Genomic DNA, 18,450 nt, shown 5'->3' on the forward strand with positions numbered 1-18,450 from the left:
GTTGAATGGAGGGAAGGCAATTTTAGGGTTTGATTGAAGAGAGGACATTTGTTTAGAGAGAGACAACCAGAAAATATATGATCTCAAGTTTCCCCTTTCCACTTCTAGACCACAGAATTTGTCGCAAAACATTTTTTTAAGTATTTAGATTTTCACTACCCATTTTCTGTTTAATGGAAAAATGTTATTTTTTGTCTACAACTGATATGAAATATTGTTAATTTATTAAAACTCTGGTCAGATTATTCGTTTTCTTTTTAAAAATGGGACTGGAAGCCTTCATCGAATGATTTTTACAAATTTCGGTAAAAAACTGTCAGTAAAGCACGAATATGTTATGAGGAAGTCGAAACACGTGTTCATCGAAATAATAATGGTTTTTTATATATCGTCCATTAATATTGGTTTAATTTAATTATATTCTGAATGACTAATATTTTATTGGGAATTGTTCAAGCAGTCACATTTTTAACAGTATCTTTCAGTACTTTTTCAGTGTATGAACAAGCCCTCTTGAAAGAAATGCAAATACTTATGCAAACTATGAAATATTGTAAAATATTTTAGAACGTTTTTCTAAAAATTTCCTCCCCAATAAACGGCGTTAATTAAACGGGTGGGTTCAAAATCTCCCACATTCCTACGGAGGGCGGGAAACGAGTGTAAACTTCTCCGACGTTTTCAATTTCAGAGGTTTTCTGAGAAATCCCATAAAATATATTCCAGCTATCAATTGCCGCTATGAACCTTCCCCGTAATTATTGTGATATAAGTTATCACCTAACTTTTTACTAGAACGCTCTTTTTAAAACTTCATCGGAAATTTCCTTTGTAAGAGAAAAAATTCCGAGAGCTTTTAGAAAATCAATTCAATATTTTGGTGACTTCGGTTTTATTCCATTTTGTGCGTCTCCGTGTAACTGCGATAATCCGATTGCAGAGGGAGGAATTTTATTGTTGAGAGTACAACATATCTAAATGAACCACCGAAAATGTTGTCTCTCTCTCCGCCTTCTGAGTTCCTAGAACCTGCGATATCCGTCGGCCTGGAATTCGTTTTATTTACCAATTTTATTTTATGTTCGTAAAAGTAAGTAGATTTAAACAATACTTTCCGAAATGATTTAATATAGGAAACATAATATAATATATCGTTCCTGTTCAGGGAAGCTGTATAGATAAATATATTATTTAATGTGCTTCTTTTTAATAAAACCTGAAATGTAACATTTTGTTTTATCATTGGTTATATTATATACAAAGTATTTGAATTTTACTCAAATGTAAGTATAATATTTAGTTTTAATTCTACCTGTCTGCTACATCATACTGACTAGCACTTAAGCTTGACAGTCGTAGCTACCTCATCGAAGATGACTTTAAAATAAAGAAAATTTTGAATATTTAAAATGTTGTTAAAAGCTAGAGACTTATATGAACGTTATCTCTCTAACAACCCTTATTCTTTAACTTTATACTGAGTTTGCCCCACACATGCATCAAACAAACACACAAACAAAATAATATTATATTTAAATATACTATTATTCAATAACTATATGTTTGCAAAAAAAAGGAGTTCTCCTCGTAACTTGCTAAAGAAACCAATACATACAAACCTCATTCTCTTTTTGTTGTTTGATTTGATTAAACTAACCCCGTTCATCCCTTGTTCAGTTCATATTACTTGTATTCTAATTTCAATTGTGTAATAATTATAAACATTTAAAATCGGTATATAAATCAACTCTAATGAAGTCGCTTCTTAAAACACACATTCTAATACGGAGCTCATTTGAATCACTAGATATAGGTGTATTAATAGGTTCCATGATAACTCAACACAGTGAAAATTCAACACACCTATTAAAAAATGATATAAAATTATTAGAAACAATGAAACAAAAAATTTAAATCTAACCTAACCTAATCTACTTAACCCATTTAATAAAGTTTTAGTTTCATCACTTTCCATGACTTTATATGACTTTTTAAAAATGTGATGAATTATCATTTGGATAATTTATCCGGTCACCGTATTAATTATCATCGGTATCCACCACTCATAGGTATCCACCAACATATTCCTATAAATGAAATCAATTATGTAAATCAAAAGAAATTATCTGAAAGGCGTGATCTCCTTGCATTGAATAAAATTGTTAATTCAAGATTTGACTGCCCTGACCCTCTAAATTTCTTGTACTTACATGTACCATGAAGCAACAGATGGAATATATTATTTCACAACAATAACTTCGTGTTCAATTCTGTTATGGAGAGAATACAAGTAATATATATATATATTTAGTAATAACATAGATCATTGTAGATATGTATTATATATTTGTACAGCGCCCTTGAGGTGATGTAGCACAAAAACGGCGCTATGCAAATCATCCAAGTACTATTATTTAGTATTATTACTTGAACTAATATATTTCGCTGATATTTTCGATTTAAATCTTGACACATTTAAAGCCAAATATAAGTAATAATAATAATAATAATAATAATAATTGGATAATTTGTAGAGCGCCGTTTTTGTGAAAAATCACCTCAAGGGCGCTGTACAGTTTATTTCCTAGGATCTACATTTGTTATTTAGACCAACTGTGCCAGCACGAGGTTCGTCATCCGTTCAGGCATGTGTCTGCCGCCAATATAGCGCTGACATGTGTCTGCTGCCAATAAAGAGCGCCGACACAACATCCTCACAAAGACAAAGTAATGAGTAATCATAACTTATGCATATGCTTAAGGCCCCGTAGTAAGCTTTCAAAGATGGTATGAAAGGGAGACATGTAAATATGAATGTCAGAGTGGGCGGGCTAATATTAGAGCGAGCAAAAGTCGATCGACTATAGTTGCATCTAAACATATACTGAATTTTTTCATGAAAATAACATATTAGATAACAGAACAAAACGTGTTTTTGATAATTTTCGGAGCTTACTTTGCGATTTTTTTCCATCGAGAGAACTTCATATAATTAACACGTCGGTATAACAAATGTATAGATATTATCTTCAAATGTAATATTTTTTTGGATTTTAAAAACTTAAAGAGTTAAAGAGAAACTTTATAAATCCGTAGAAATTGGGAATGCGGGGGCTTAATTATTCACAATATTTTTAAAAAATTTGTATTATTTATTACTTGTATGTAAATTTTAAGGTTTTTTTTAAAGTGAGCTTGTTATTCTTAACTAGTACATTGCATTTTATGTTTTTTTTAATTAAATTTAAAATCAATATAATAGTAGGAAAAAAAAATTTTGAATCTTTTTATTTATGTTGTAGTATTATATTCAATTGAATTTATAATCGTTATGATTTAAAATGCTAATTATGCGTTAATAAATAAAGATATTTTTTTAAGTGACTTGCTTCCAAAAGCACCATTGCTTAATTTTCGATATCTTTATTAATTTTTAATTTTATTGTTCTCTTCATATTTTAATTGCTTTTGAAAGTCCACTTGGCTGTTGAGGTTTATAAAAATAAAATAACAAATAAAATTAACTTAATTAAATATTAAACTAAATTAACTATTAAGTATCATTTTTAAAAATGATTTAATAAAACGTATATTTATAGTGAATTATTTTTTGTGGTATTATGCCGTGTTGCGCCTCCTCCTAAAGAACTGGCAGAGAAAGAATGAAAGTAGTATGAATGCTGTAAAAATGAGATCCCTGAGGCTTATGTGTGGTAAAACCATCTACTATTGTGTGAGAAATGTGGAGATCCGCAAAGAGTGCTAGGCTGATGGTAGCAGAAGTCGAGGACGCCCGAGGAAGACATGGCACGATCAAGTGAATCAGATACTCGAGTCGGGACATGTCAAGAATCATAAAACTAGAAGATTGTGTATGAATGTGAATAAGGCAAGGAGTGTGTGCCTTGACCGAGTTTTGGCGGTCCGTCCTCTCTGCCTACCCCTGGAGAGAAACGGCGTGATGGTTAGTTAGTTATTTAGTTAGCTCTTCCTCCTTCTTTCGGACAGCATTAAAGTGTCTCTCATCAGGGCAAATGTGACGATGAACATTGTGATGCTGTCCAAAACGTTGGCTAAATAAAGAGAAAGCGCAACAAGCCATAATACCCCTAAAATAAATTATTTTAATACTTTTGGCGGTGAAAATCTCAAATCAAAACATGTATTATTTAAATATATATTTTTTAAACATTATGTTGACAGTTTTATAATGTATACCTGAAAAATTTCACTGCCCGCGGCATCTGTTAATATTTTTTTTAGGTACCAGTTTTATTTTAAAGTTTTTTTAAGAAAAAACAGGCATTTCAAAATTAGCTAAGCCCTATAATTTTAATATTTTGTTCCTTTTAACCTATTTGAATCCTTACCATATTCATTCAACACAAAGACTAAAAAGCATAAACAGGTACTTATTATTTATTTCCTCAGGGGATGCAACAGTGCGTGTGACCACCACTAATCGACATCATACATCGCTATTCACAACATCACTAGTAGCAGCCGCTCACTATCAGAATCAGTGCCATCACACTGGCGACAGATGCGGTATATTCAGCCGTACCTACCCTTGACAGATATACCATAGTGGGCTACATGGGCGCTAGGCGCTCTGTACTTATGCTAGGGTGCTAGGCTTTATGGCGGACTCCGTTAAACCCCGCGTTCAGTAGCGTCACTGACGCCGTGGAGAAAGCACGTGCGCGCTTCTCATCTCCCCGTCGCGAGTTGCATATCGTCGATCTTTTCAGGACGAAATAAATAAAGTTTTCCGGCGCTTTTCATTTCATATCGCAACTAGTTTACTGTTGCTTTGTAAAAACATTTAAAATTGTGCTTACACTAATCGGATTTCACCATCTTCTGGGATATTATGTTTATATTTTTGTTTAAATCCTGTATTATTTACGAAAAACATCAATTTATTAAAGTTTTTAAGTAAGTAATATTATGTGAGGCAGAAACGTAAGTATTGAATTATTTTGAACTTTGAAATAAAATATTTATCACACTTTGGAAATGGTGTCTAAAACTCAAAACTTAATTGTAACATAGCAATATTGTTTGCACAGGAATTACAATAATTTTTATAAAGCGTAGAAATTACGTAAATTTTCTAAAACTTGTTATTTGAATTTTCCTTGGTAAGGTCATTTAAGGCATGGAATTTTTAAAATTATCTTAAGTAGGTAGTATAGAATTCCTTTCCATGAAATTTAATCTGTTTGTTCACGAATTAAATAACGCTTCGGGGACTTTTCAATCAATAAACCTTTTAACATTCCTAAAACCATAGGCAAAATTCCTTTAATATTTAACATGTCTCTAAATTAAGTCGCTTTTTAACGCAAACGCGAATAAGGGAACAATTATACCTGCATAAGAATAACAAGTTCTACTCTTACGCAGTGAATCTACATCTCACGTATGTAAAATAATAAAAAAATGGGAATTATACATTTATTGTTATCTTTGCGTATGCCTAGTGAATATGATTGACTTTCAAATTGTAACTCATCAGTAGTTAACAAAGTTGTTTAATTGGTCTGAAATTGTTTGCAAGATGACATAATTATATATTTTAGATTATCAATGTCATTTCTGGCTTTTAAATAATAACTTTTAGGACTGTACCATCGGTATAAGAGATAATTTTTCCATATTATGGTTGAAAAATGTGTCATTTACATACAAAATGAATAACATTGGTCCAAGTACAATTCTTTGTGGAATACCATCAATTGATATTTCTTGGTCGCTAGTTTTGTCATTGATTTTAGCAAATTGTGGAACTATTTTTCAAATACTTTCTTTTCATTGGATGAAATTTATTACAAAAATATTTACATGTCATATTACCCATACATCCAAAGGGCCTCTTAATCACATAGACCGCCGCAACTCTCTTAGAAAGTTATAGAGAATGCAGAACACTAGTAAGTTTAGTGGGAAGATCAGAAGGGAAAGTTGATCCACGGTGGTCCACGCCTCTGCTCCTCTATATAATACTTCCATACCTTTACGTCTTTGCGGTGAAAGGGCCCCACTATAATAATATACAGGTATCTGTATATCTAACGCACTCTACCGTCGCGAGATTACAATGCCGAGTCTAGACATTCTTATTGGCTAACAAATGGTTTGTGTGAAGTGTGGTTTACCTGTTAACTGCTAGTTTTACGTTCCACATTTCATGTAGACACCTATGCACATTGGATTAATACAAGTTTGTTACTGTTCACACATCACAATTCTTTATATTCTGTACGCGACTATTCAAACGTTAATATTTTGACAGAATATTATGGCACTTTTTCTAGAATTTCTTATTCATGTACGATGATCTATTAGGTTTGAAGATTTTAAGGTATGATAACAACAGTATATTTCCATGTTTTTGAATTAACCGGTCAGCAACGTAAGCAGATATACACGATAAAATAACGATAGCAGTCAAGTACAATAAGCGTGTTTACACGTCAACGCGTGTGTTTCCACAAAAATCGTCATAACTCCGTTATTCTTCTAGTGACATCCCTAAAACAAAAAGTAGAATATTCGTATTGAATGAAGCTTCACATTTCTATTCAAAGTTATCCATAGAAACCCGTAAAAAGACCTACTCAGTGGAAGCAAATTTTACCCGCCAAATCGTAAAACGACGCCAAGAAAGCCGTTTGACGTGCCGACCCGCCTCGCAAGTTTAATTATGTTTTTAAAAATATATTTTGTATGAAATGGTCAAAAAGTGAAGTGACAGAATTGTTTATTGTACATTTGTACGATGAAATAAGTGTTTTTTTTTACATTATCCGTGATTTTAGTATCGTTTTTACATAAAACATTACAGGTGAGTCATTTTTACAATTTTTTCATGTTTCCATTCTAAATTTAAATATTTACAAATGTTAATATTTATTTATGATACAACAATTTGAAAGCCTATTTTGTAACCTTTCTAAAACAGTTTTTACTATTCGGCTCCGTTCAGTAATGTTTCATTTATAGAGCTTTGATTGTGAGGCGGTAATAACACAACGTTTTCGTGAAATTGACATTTCGGTAAAGACATCTTAGCTTCAAGTTCGCGAAAAGTCGGAGGGGTTAAACAAATGTGTTAAAATTTAAAAAACATTGTTACATTTGTAAACTAAATCGTAATTATGTAATTCACAAGGATCCCAAGAAGGACCATGTTTATCCAAGTCTAATTTAAGTAAATCAATCGTAAAAACTTTTATTAATTAAAAAAACGTTATTTTAACAAGGTGTATTATAATTGATAGAAAAAAAAAATAAGTGAACAACAATCACTTTTAATGGTGCATTTAATAATTTGGTGATGTTATATCCTAATATCGCATTGCCTCTGATTTATGATTCTTAGGTGGGTTATTTACTTTTTAAGGATCTATTACTTACATTATCTCGTATCTTATAATAAATACATACATAAAACGAATATAATTATGTATTTTTACAACACTTTTAATTCTATTTATGATTTCAAGGTTTCCGATGTGAACATAAAAATGTTATTTTGAAGAAGTTGAACTTATGAATTCCTGTGCTTATTTATTCACATTTATTTTAAAATGTAGCAATTTACGTAATTGCATATTTTTATATAGAATTAATAATATCGGCCAGTTCACCCAGAAACAATGTTTAAAGTCTGTCCGCCACTTGTGTAACCTGTATTCTGACTGGAAGGATTAACATATTTCACGCAAACCCCTTATAAAATTAGTCCTGAATCCACAAACAAGATAAAAGGATTAAAAGGACCTTCGCATATTTTCTACCGAATAATCACGTCTCTATCGGTTTCCTCAAAGCGGAAATTTAAATAAACCTGCGACGGTCTTTCTATCTGCTCACTTCTCAGGTAAACCCCCCTGTTCGTAAAGTGAACTTTTAATAACATTTTATTTTATTATGGTAATTTAATATTAGTTAAACAAAATTGTTACGAGCATCAGTACCACCTAGTGGGAGTGTTTAATTAAATAATTAGTTTTTAAAAACAAAAATACGTTAGATTTACGATGTCATTTAATAAATTTCGTTTTTTTCCGGACAAAGCAAAGGTGGATATATACAAGCCGATACAAAAAGCTAGTATGGAATCGGGCTTTATCCCTTTTCCACCAGATTAACAGTGTAGTTAATCCGAGATTCGCGGCCAAAGTCCGCCGACCTTTATAATTCTCTCGAAACAAAGCCGTTTTTTGCGGGCGTTTTTAATAAATCGTGTACTTTCCACCTTGAATTGAAAAGCTCGTGTATGAAGTCACGGCATTAACCGATTCAGATGTAGATGTGGAACAGGAAGCGGAACAAAAGGCTGCGGCGCACAAAGCTCCACGCGTGAGGGTGAAAGCCTTATCGCCGGCCCGGCTACTGCTATTCCGCTATTCTCTTCTACTGTGAAGCTAAGCCTGCTGAATTTTTAACGCCACAGTGTGAACTCATTACCGACGCTCCCGGCGTTCCCTTCGCCTTCTGTCCTCCCGTCAGAGGTCGCTATTTACTAAATTTTAATTCGGCTTACACAACAGAGGTTAAATTATTGAATAGGTACAACTCGTCGCCGCTTTAATAAATCAACAATAGTTCAAAACAAGCAGACATTTATAACTCTGCATTCATCCTTGTCACTTTCTTCGTAGGATATATCCACTAGGTATCTCTATCTGGCGACAAAATAAGTGAAGAATCAATTCCCACAGCGATATTATAAATACTACGCACGAGTCCGAATGATTCTTGGAAAACATTGCTCAGCATTTATCAACTTATTGTTAAGTTGGTTATTTAATAACATTATTTAACTATTGTTCGCTGTGACGATTGTGAAGCCATTCTTGCAAGGTTCATCACCGAACTTAATAATAAACAACGCATAATATTTTTGTCTCTGCCGAAATTGAACGCGCTACCTTTTGATTCCCTACGGAAACCGTCCAAATGATTAGGGGTTGACATCTCAGATAATCCTTTTTCGATAGTTATTCCTCCAGCTTTATGTTAACACAATATTTTAAGAAATAGTCTATTTTGGAAACTACAGAGTCAGATGGAAATTTTGGCTTTTAAAAATGAATTACTTGGAATCGAATTTCGCGATGGAAACATGAAAGGATGATCTCTATGTGTGGTTAATTCTACTCATCACAACTGGACATATTTTACCAGCATTTAATCATAGTAATGTGTTATGTAAAATTAATTTTATGCCTTGATGCACAGAGAAAAATGGTTATAGCTAATTAATTAAGAATCTCTTCAAATAATTGTAAATCCGGTTAAAAAATGAATAACAAGCACGAATGAATTAACAGGTTTCCTGATAAACTTTTAGTAAATAACGAAAATTTTATCTCGATTTTGGAAAACGTATTCATGATAACGGAATACGTGCATTCGCCTTTTTAATATATCATGAAAATATTCTAAAATATTCAGATTTTCATGAACACGTGTTCTGGCATCGTGATAATATATTCGTCATTTACTAAAAGTTTACCAGCAAACCTGTTAATTCATTCATTGAGACTGCAATCCAGTTTTAACCGGATTACCGATAACTTGTAGGGGGTTCGATATAATTAGAAACACTCATTTTTCCCCGTGTGGACGCTTTAGAGACTAAACAGGGCGGCCATTAGATGTCATATTCGGCGAAGTTTTCAAACAAACTTTAGAATTTTGAAAGCTAATTACTGTTTAAATTTACAAGTCGATTCCGTAATACTGACACAACTGATCTAAAGTTTATAATTCACGTTAATTTATTTTGAAACAGATCCACCAAACTAATTTTAAAAGCTCTCTATGTTTGTGTGCTTCTTTGCCTTGTACTAACCTTACTTTCAAAATCGATAGTGCTTGTAAAAATGATGAATTATTTATTCACGGCTTAATGGGCTTTTACATTAAATTAATATAATACAGCTGTGTTATATATGTGTTGACGTAATACTGGTACAGCAAGTACATGGTAACTCTTATACACGGTGTCCGGAAACTCGTAGTACAAGCGGGAAACTGGAGAATCTACACCACATGGGGAACCCAAATAAACATAAAGTTTTTTGATTTGAGCATTTTCACAAAAAAAAAAAAAAAAAAATGTTTTTCGGCTATTTTAGGGTTAAAGTTTTTTCTGGTGTTTAGGGTTGAACAACAGATGTTTTAACCCTGCGGAGCAGAAATATTTTATGAATACACCGGATTAAATGAAGGGTGATTTCAAAATAATGCTTCAAATCCGAGTTTCTTCATTTGTTTTACTTTCAAATAGTTTTAATTAGTTGGGTACTTTGATCTTCAGTAATAATTTATAAGAATTTGATTAAAAAAAATCAACTTCTAACTCGATTTACTCGATAACGAAAGCTCAAATCAAAAAGAAATATACTACAAAATCGACCCCAAATTTGATGTAGATTTACCAGTTTCCCGCTTGTACTATGAGTTTCCGGACACCCTGTATAGTTATAAGATACTTTTTATACTTTTTGGGCTGTTCTGGTACTGCAGTGCCACTGAGATGTTTGTAGAAGGGCGTGCTCCCGGATTCCGAGCACTAATGAAAAAACGGATCACCAGCTTTCGAACACGACTAGCCACGAGCGAAAACGGTCTTGTGATGGCAGCACTGCACTTCTGGCAGGGACCTATTCCCAAGCGATGGAGCCAAATCCTGATGTCATAGATAAAAAAAAATAAAAAAAATATAGGTATATATATATATATATTTTTTTTTCCTTTTAAAAAACATTAATCTCATTATGTTTTTTGTATTAGTATTATTATAATTATTATCTTTTGTTTTCGTTTATTTTGTATGTATTATCTTACAATATTTTTTATATTAATTTTATATATATTCTATGCACAATATGGAGCTCGTGGGATTGCACCACCCTCCCCGAGAACTGGAATAAAAAAAATAAAAATAAAAAAAAATAAGTAAAAAATATATATATATAATAGACTAAAATAATGTCCCTATCCGCGTTTGTCTGTTTGTGCGCCTATTCCTTCTAAATTATGCAACGAATTTTGATAGGGTCTTCACCATCATTTAGAAAATTTCTTCCGGAAAGTTTATGTATATCATACATGCACATTATAATTATAAAAGTACAGAAAAGTCGATGTTTTGTAATCAAGTCGTAAATAGAATATTTTAGGGCGCTTAGATTGTTAATGCTGGCTAAACCTTATGAGATACATCATATTAATGTACTACGGAATTATATATCTTAAAATAGCCTACAGAAAAATTTCGAAAATAATATGTTTCTATCTCCTAAGAATAACCCTCACCAAAGCCGGGTACATGTCAGCTAGTTGATTCATAAAATAAGTGAAAAACAATGCCAAAAATTTCTGACTTTTCTCTTTCTTTTGAAAAGATACATGTGAGTACGTAATGCATAAAATGGGGACTAAAAGACTCCGCATTATGTGAATGAGGACTGGTTTAAACCACGGTGCATTTAATATGCTCAAGCACAGTGGAATGCTATGAGAATTCAATACAGCAATGCTTTTAGACAATTGTTTCGGTTACCGAGGTCTTGCAGCGTCAGCCAAATGCTTACATCAGGTGAAGTCAATTATGGTTTAAGCTACAATGAGACATAAAGCGACCAACTCCCGAATTGCTCTCATAAAAGTAGCAATATTTTGAATAAGACGAGACAATACCCTAAAATGAACCCAGAATCTGAACGACGTAAGTGAAGGAACCGTGCACAAAAAAATGCGATGCAAGGCCCTGTGTATTGGACAGACCTGCGGTTGAATTTGCCCCATCAAATCTCTAAAATAAAGTGAGAATCTTAACGACATAAGTTATGAACTCGTGCAAAAACAATATTCTTATTATAATGGGTGGACTTACGGTCGACTTTGCCCTAGCAGGCATAGAAAATCGATCTTCCCGTGGGGTTTATTTGAATTATTTCTGATGAACGTATTACTAAAATCTCAAATGTTTCTTGAGGGATCCCTCGGGAAGTTACTAATTCATCGTTTAGAAAAATAAAATTTTGTATTTATTTTATAGTTACAGCCACACCATCCACTATTCATCCATTCCAAGAAGAATAATCCCTATTGAATTGAAGGTGACTTGCGGAGCTCATCTAACCATCAAATTAGAAATCATAACAATTATTAACTATCCGCGAAAATTCTAGCTTAGTATTATTCCATAAATTCTCCCAACAATCGATCTCTCCAAAAAGCGATGTGGATTAACTCGGAACAACAATTAATTACACTTCTCCTGACGAAGCACGAATTCCAATTCAATTCACCGCTGCTAATGGCCAAACTGTATTTTTTCAGTGTTAACCAAGTCGCTTCAGTATTTCAGTGCGAGTTTTATATACCGGTGGATAATTGCTTACGTTTACTGCACAAGCTGCTAACACATTCATGGCCAGATTCACAATTGCTAAAACCACGTTTCATTTTTTTTATTATCATTTAAATACATACCCCGTAACTACAGGGTGGAAAATACGTGTGCTGAGGCAGCAAAAACTCCCTAACAGTGAGCTTTAATATCATTAATTTTTTTTAACATTAGCTCCACCCAGGAGACCCTGAGGCAAATAATTTCTCTCAGGGCCGACTTCATCTTAGAGGATGTTGTGTAAATGCGCATTTCAAAGAAAGAAAGAAGAGGAAGTTCTGCGAAGAATATGTTAGGGGTGGACTGGAATCTGGGGATCAGCGTTTCCAGGAGTGACGGACGTATAAATCCATATCTCCAACTACAGTGCAAGGAGATGCGCAGAGAGAGTCTGGCTGGAGAGGTCAAACGGCCTCCCTCGATCGGTATCTCTCGAACTGGCCCGCCACGCAGTAGACGTAGATAAACGTCACCTCGTGAACCCGGGCAGCCGTGCTAATTCACCAAACGTAGCTACTACTCAGAGTGACCTATGCCAGAGGTGTTGGTTATCCAATAAATAGCTCCCGGGTGGAAGTTACCCATATTGAAAGTCGCTTTTCATTAATAATAACTTTACCTATATAACTATTTTCAGTTCACAATATTATTTCTGTGATATGCTGTGAATCTCTTAAAAAATCATTAATCGTAATTAGCACCTGGATGATAGTGAAAAATACTGTTTTCTGCTGTAGAAGTTTGTTATTCTTGTAAATATTATGTTATGTTATTACGTTCACGAAGGCTTTAAAGCAAAACTATTACAATGATTAATTAATAAGTACCCTTGTAACACAAGAAATATTAATTAATTTGATACAAAGCTGAACAAGTATGACTATCTAACAAAGTTTGAATCGCTAATTAATAATTATCTGAAATACGACTTTTGGAAATAAAAAGTTAAAGTTTTTTGTACAGTAATTAAATGCTTGTTTTGGTTTGTTTTGTTTATATTAACTCCGCACGAGAGACCCTGGGGGACAAAAATTTCCCTCGGGGCATATGTCATCTTTGAGGAAGCTGTACGGAAGTCTTTTGGTGAGAGGGAGAAATGAACCTGGGTCTTGGAGATACCAGTGTTGTTGGAGAGAGGAAACACAGACGCCGCAGAACATGGGTTTTGGAAAGAGGCCGGAAAATCGTTCAACAGACGAGCTGTTAAACTCAAGAAAGAGTCGTAGAAATAAACATTTGACAAATGTCAGCCGTTTACAAAAGTGGGGTGCACGTTTGGCGTGTTTCCGATTATGCACCTATGCCGAAAGGATCAATGACCAGTAGAACAAGGACATCCGATACCTGAGCTCTAAAGATTTCAATCTGTTTAGTATAAGGTAATCTATGAAAAAGACCAACCGTTTCTGCAGAGTCGAGAGTTTTTTCAAGTATTTAAGTATATGTATGACTCGTACAGTACGAGTAATAAAGGATAGTACAATTATTTTATTTTTTTATTGTTCTTCAAAGTACAATCCCATTAAACCGCAATTAAGCAGTTTGTCAACAGGATTTTCATGTTCAATTACAATATAACATATTTACATAACATTTACTTATTACAATTCAACTTATAAATAATATTTATCACTAACCACTGTCATAATCAATAGTATTACTAATACAGAGTATCTCTGCTTAGTAGCCATGTTTTCAGCATACATCTGAATCTCTGAGGTAATTAGCAAATTTTTTTATATTGCTTGGTCACATGTTAAATATTTTGGGCACGTTGTATTCCAGGGTTCGCTGTCCGTATTTATTGTTATGTTTTGGTACAGGCATTCCTTCATTTTTTGTGAACCTAGTATTATGTTAATGTTCCAGTTTCCTTTTATATTCTGAGTCAGATATGCTGAATTAATATTTTGTGCCATAATAAGGCCTGTACCGGTAAGACAGTCAAGTTCCGATACAATAATGATATGTTTCGCCTCTGTGAAAATATCTGTTTTGGAACTAGTAATTTAATCATATAATTTTGTACTAATTGTAGATAATTTAAATTAGTTTTGCAAGAGTGTCCCCATGTGGTTATTCCATATAGTAATGTAGATTCTGCAAGTGATAAGTAAATTATTTTAAAAATATTCACAGGAACGAAACATTTCAATTTGTACAGTTTACCCACTATCGCCCTCAGCCTTTTACAAATTTTGTTTATTTGCAAGTTCCATTTAAAGAACATTTATAATATAAATTATCTTATTCTGACGGTGCCATCCTGTTTCCACTGGGTTTAATTGAATGCTAAATAACCAAAGGTTTAATTTGCGATCAGCTGTTTGCAGTGCCAGTGCACACTGCACATTAAGCATGTATTGGTTGCAGCTGATGCAAAGCTCCACCAAGCACTAAAAAGGCTGCTGTGGTGAACCTAAATTTAACTACCAAAGACTTATTTATTGCGAGTGAACGTTAAATTTATCAAAGTGGAGCATAAACCTTTGAAACTGCAATGAAATTCGTTGAAAATTTAATAGAAATAATTTTTATGTATATGTTACCAACATTTATTTCAATTTCCACGTGCACACGTGTGAGTATAAACATAAACTGCATGAAGTACTTCATAAAGACCCACTTTGCAAGGTTTCATATAAATATTATTTACCGCCACTAATACCTCCTTATGTGAATAATAATAATTATTTTAATAATATTATTGTGTTTTTCTAGTGTGAACACTGTGAACTTTATTTGTGTCATTTGCGCTAGTAAAATCCGCAAGAATTTAGGATATGTAATGTCACAAAGTACGCTTTGCCTGACCAGCTGTGCTCTGATTCAATTGGATAGTAATTAATTTCACGGTTCAGCTGATATTCAATGGAATTGTGTACCACGATGAAAATATTTTCGAGTTAGAGGCATTACTTCACAGGCTGCTGTGTTCTGCCAGCGGGGCACGAACAACCATATACCATTGTTGTGTTTTGTATTGCATGCCAAAATAATGTATTATTGATTATTCACTATGTAGAAACATATAATACAAATAATACCAGATTTACTTGCTTCTTAGATGTTCGATGCTTTTATGAACTTTATGAAGAATTTATACAAAACTCCATCGCCTTCTGTTGAACTCGATCGATTCCTACATCCTGGTGATAGACAGCTGCCTGTCGTCACCCATTGAATTTTATCAATCAACATATCATAAATCAGTAATAGTTTATGTGCATCGATATTCGATAGTCATCGATACTCATTGAAAAAATCATTTGATTCAGAGTGGAAACAATTTTTATAATATCATTAAATCGAAACACTTCTATAAATTGTTTATTGCCAGTAATTTGAATCGAATAGCCAGGGACCAATATCGTTACAGCAGTAAAACTCTTGTCTAGTACTTAATATGTATGGCATATTCACGTAACAAAAATAAATTTATTAATCTCCAACGAATTTATATAAACAGGGTAAAGTTAGCGCTCTTTACCACCGTACATATACATTTTTTTCTTTCCGTCATACAAAATTAATCCACGGTAGCTTGACATTTTTAAATGTTTATCAAAACATTATCAACGCAAAATTTTCAATCAATTGCATAATCACATTTTATTTTCATTACCTGCTACGTGTTATTCCAGTTGATTAATTGTGATAATTATTGCACAATTCCGTCACACCCAGAAACATCGGACAGTGAAATGGCTTCATTGTAAGCATTTTAATAATAATTAGAATTATCATGTTAATAATTAATATTGTTTTGTTTGAAACATTATGATAAATGTTGTAATTATCGTAATTAGTAGGCGATGTAAAATTATTAAATTGTTAACATTTGTTGAACAATCAATAGAATTTATGGTTGTTAACACTAAGTCAAATTACATTACTTTGTAGTATTAGTGTCGAGTTTCATAATAAGGGAGCATTTTCACAAAAATAAATATCAACAAAAACTCTTTTTAGTGGGTCAGTTGTTTTAACTGAATAATTGTAACTCGGAGTCAATCTTTTGTAATAATCTTTGAATGCACATTCAATAACCTGTTAGACATGAAAAATAATAAAAAAAACTCACTATAATTGTGAAAATCTGTATTTATTTAAAAAAATAATCGAAAATTGTGAATCTTGACAAAAGATATAAAAAGTTTCCATAAAGCGAAATATCTTGCGTTTTTGTTCAACCATTATTCAAGAATCATTTTTTTTAATATTAGTAAAAATAAAAATAAATGGTTTGATTTATTTTTAAAAGTATATCTTATCTAGCTAGTTCTAAAAAATTATTTATAAAAATACTAAATTTAAAAAAAAACTTAAAATAAGGTTTTCTTTGATACTTAGTTACAAAAAATACAAATGTAATACCTAGGCAAGTTTTTTTTATATACAGACACCTGTATATAAAAATAATAACGGTTTTACTAATTATATTCTTACTCACCCACTCAACGTTGGTGTTTTAAATGCGGCCTTACGCATGGTTTAAAGCCGTTTTAACCACACAAACATCGCGGTAATACATTTTAGATCTTGCGCCCCGCGCAATATTTACACCGCGTTTATGATTAAAGAGAGTAATAATTAAACAACAAAAACACTCGCTATGGGTAGAAATTTGTTTAGACGAAAACGCTCCTCAATTTATGTTGGAGAAATGAATGAGTCAAGAGCCGACATTCTTGTATTAACTTTTGCTATTAATAAAATAACAGCGTATTAATGTATTTCTCCCGATCTTAAAGACTTCCCGTATTTTAGCTGGCTGTTTCTATTTGATAGAATTTCCTGTGCTTATCGGCGAGTGGAGTACTTTGGGAGTACTTGATGGAATGATTGATTGCTCTTTCCGTCAACTGAACAAAAGATACTCGACGAATTATTTTAAAGTTTCAAAGTTTCGTCTTATTTGTGGAGAGACAATACTTAAGTCGGAAGAAAGACAGTGGCCATTGTTCCCGTATAAAATCAACAATTTACAACAATAGCGCTAAAACTATCCCTCTAACGATCGATCAAAAATCTTTTTGTTCAAAATTAAGTTGTTTTGGGTTTATTTTTTCAAGACACATAAGATTACATTTTTATAATATACTAGTGACGATCCGGGAATATCACGGAATATAAATATTGAAAAAATTTAATTGAAATATAAAACATCTTAATTTTTTTAAATGCCACAACTGCTGAAAATTTCACCACTTACTATTGTAAGAACGGCGAAAAAAATTCTAAAAATGTATATACATATTTTTTTATTAAAGAAATAATGTAATTATGTGCAAAATCGTATTTACATTGGATTTTTACATGTTGAGACATTTGATACTATTATTACATTTCTATGTAATAGTAGTATCAAATTCAACGCTTCTGCGTTAGCTTGCATTTGGAAGAGGAGTGCACAGTAAATTATTTTAGTAATTTATAAGTAATTAATAATATCATAGGTATTACGTAGAGTAAGTACATTGCATTGAGAAAGTAAAAAATAGTAACAAAATAACAAAAAAACAGGAACGAGTTTTTTTGATAATTTTGCCTTTAAAATATTTTTTTGACAGTGTGCAATGTTTGGATTTTTTCATAACAGTAACAATATTAAAACATTATTTATGTACCTACTGAAAATATAATATTCACAATTTTTTAAAATTTTGGAATTATGTACACATTTTAGAATTATATTTTTTAACAAACATAAAATTTTCTTTTATATATAGTTACTTCATCAGTTTTCAAAATGTCACTTAAATTCAATGGCAAATTCGAGTTCGTTGAACCTAATTTATACCGGACGCACGGAAAACCAAAATAAGTATTTTTTTTGTAATTTATAAATTTTCGGATATAATTGAATTTTGCAATAAATTTTGAATTTCTAGAAATGATTAGATATTAATGTTTTGTATCAGATATCAATTACAGGTTTTTTAAAAGTGTATTGAACATATCTAAGAAACTTCCTCTGTACTTTCTCCAAGTGGTGTAAGTTACTATAAATA

At 32.3% G+C, this 18,450-nt stretch overlaps 1 protein-coding gene across 10 annotated transcripts in view; it reads left to right on the forward strand.

Moving 5' to 3' along the window:
- Positions 1-18,450, forward strand: part of LOC149415566 (apoptosis-stimulating of p53 protein 2-like) — a 693,728-nt gene that overhangs the window by 471,138 nt on the left and 204,140 nt on the right. The window contains exon 1 of one of the 10 annotated variants that reach the window (XM_089642761.1): positions 4,711-4,965. The exons of 7 other annotated variants lie outside the window; for them this stretch is intronic. The gene's annotated coding sequence lies outside the window, so the exon portion shown is untranslated. Of the gene's footprint in view, positions 1-4,710; positions 4,966-18,450 lie in introns of those variants that run through there. 2 more of the 10 variants (XM_089642754.1, XM_089642760.1) reach the window with 2 other exon arrangements.

This window comes from Hesperophylax consimilis, chromosome 18 (genome assembly GCF_061612785.1).
Source record: "Hesperophylax consimilis isolate HC1 chromosome 18, BYU_Hcon_1.0, whole genome shotgun sequence".
Taxonomy (NCBI): Eukaryota; Metazoa; Arthropoda; class Insecta; order Trichoptera; family Limnephilidae; genus Hesperophylax; species Hesperophylax consimilis.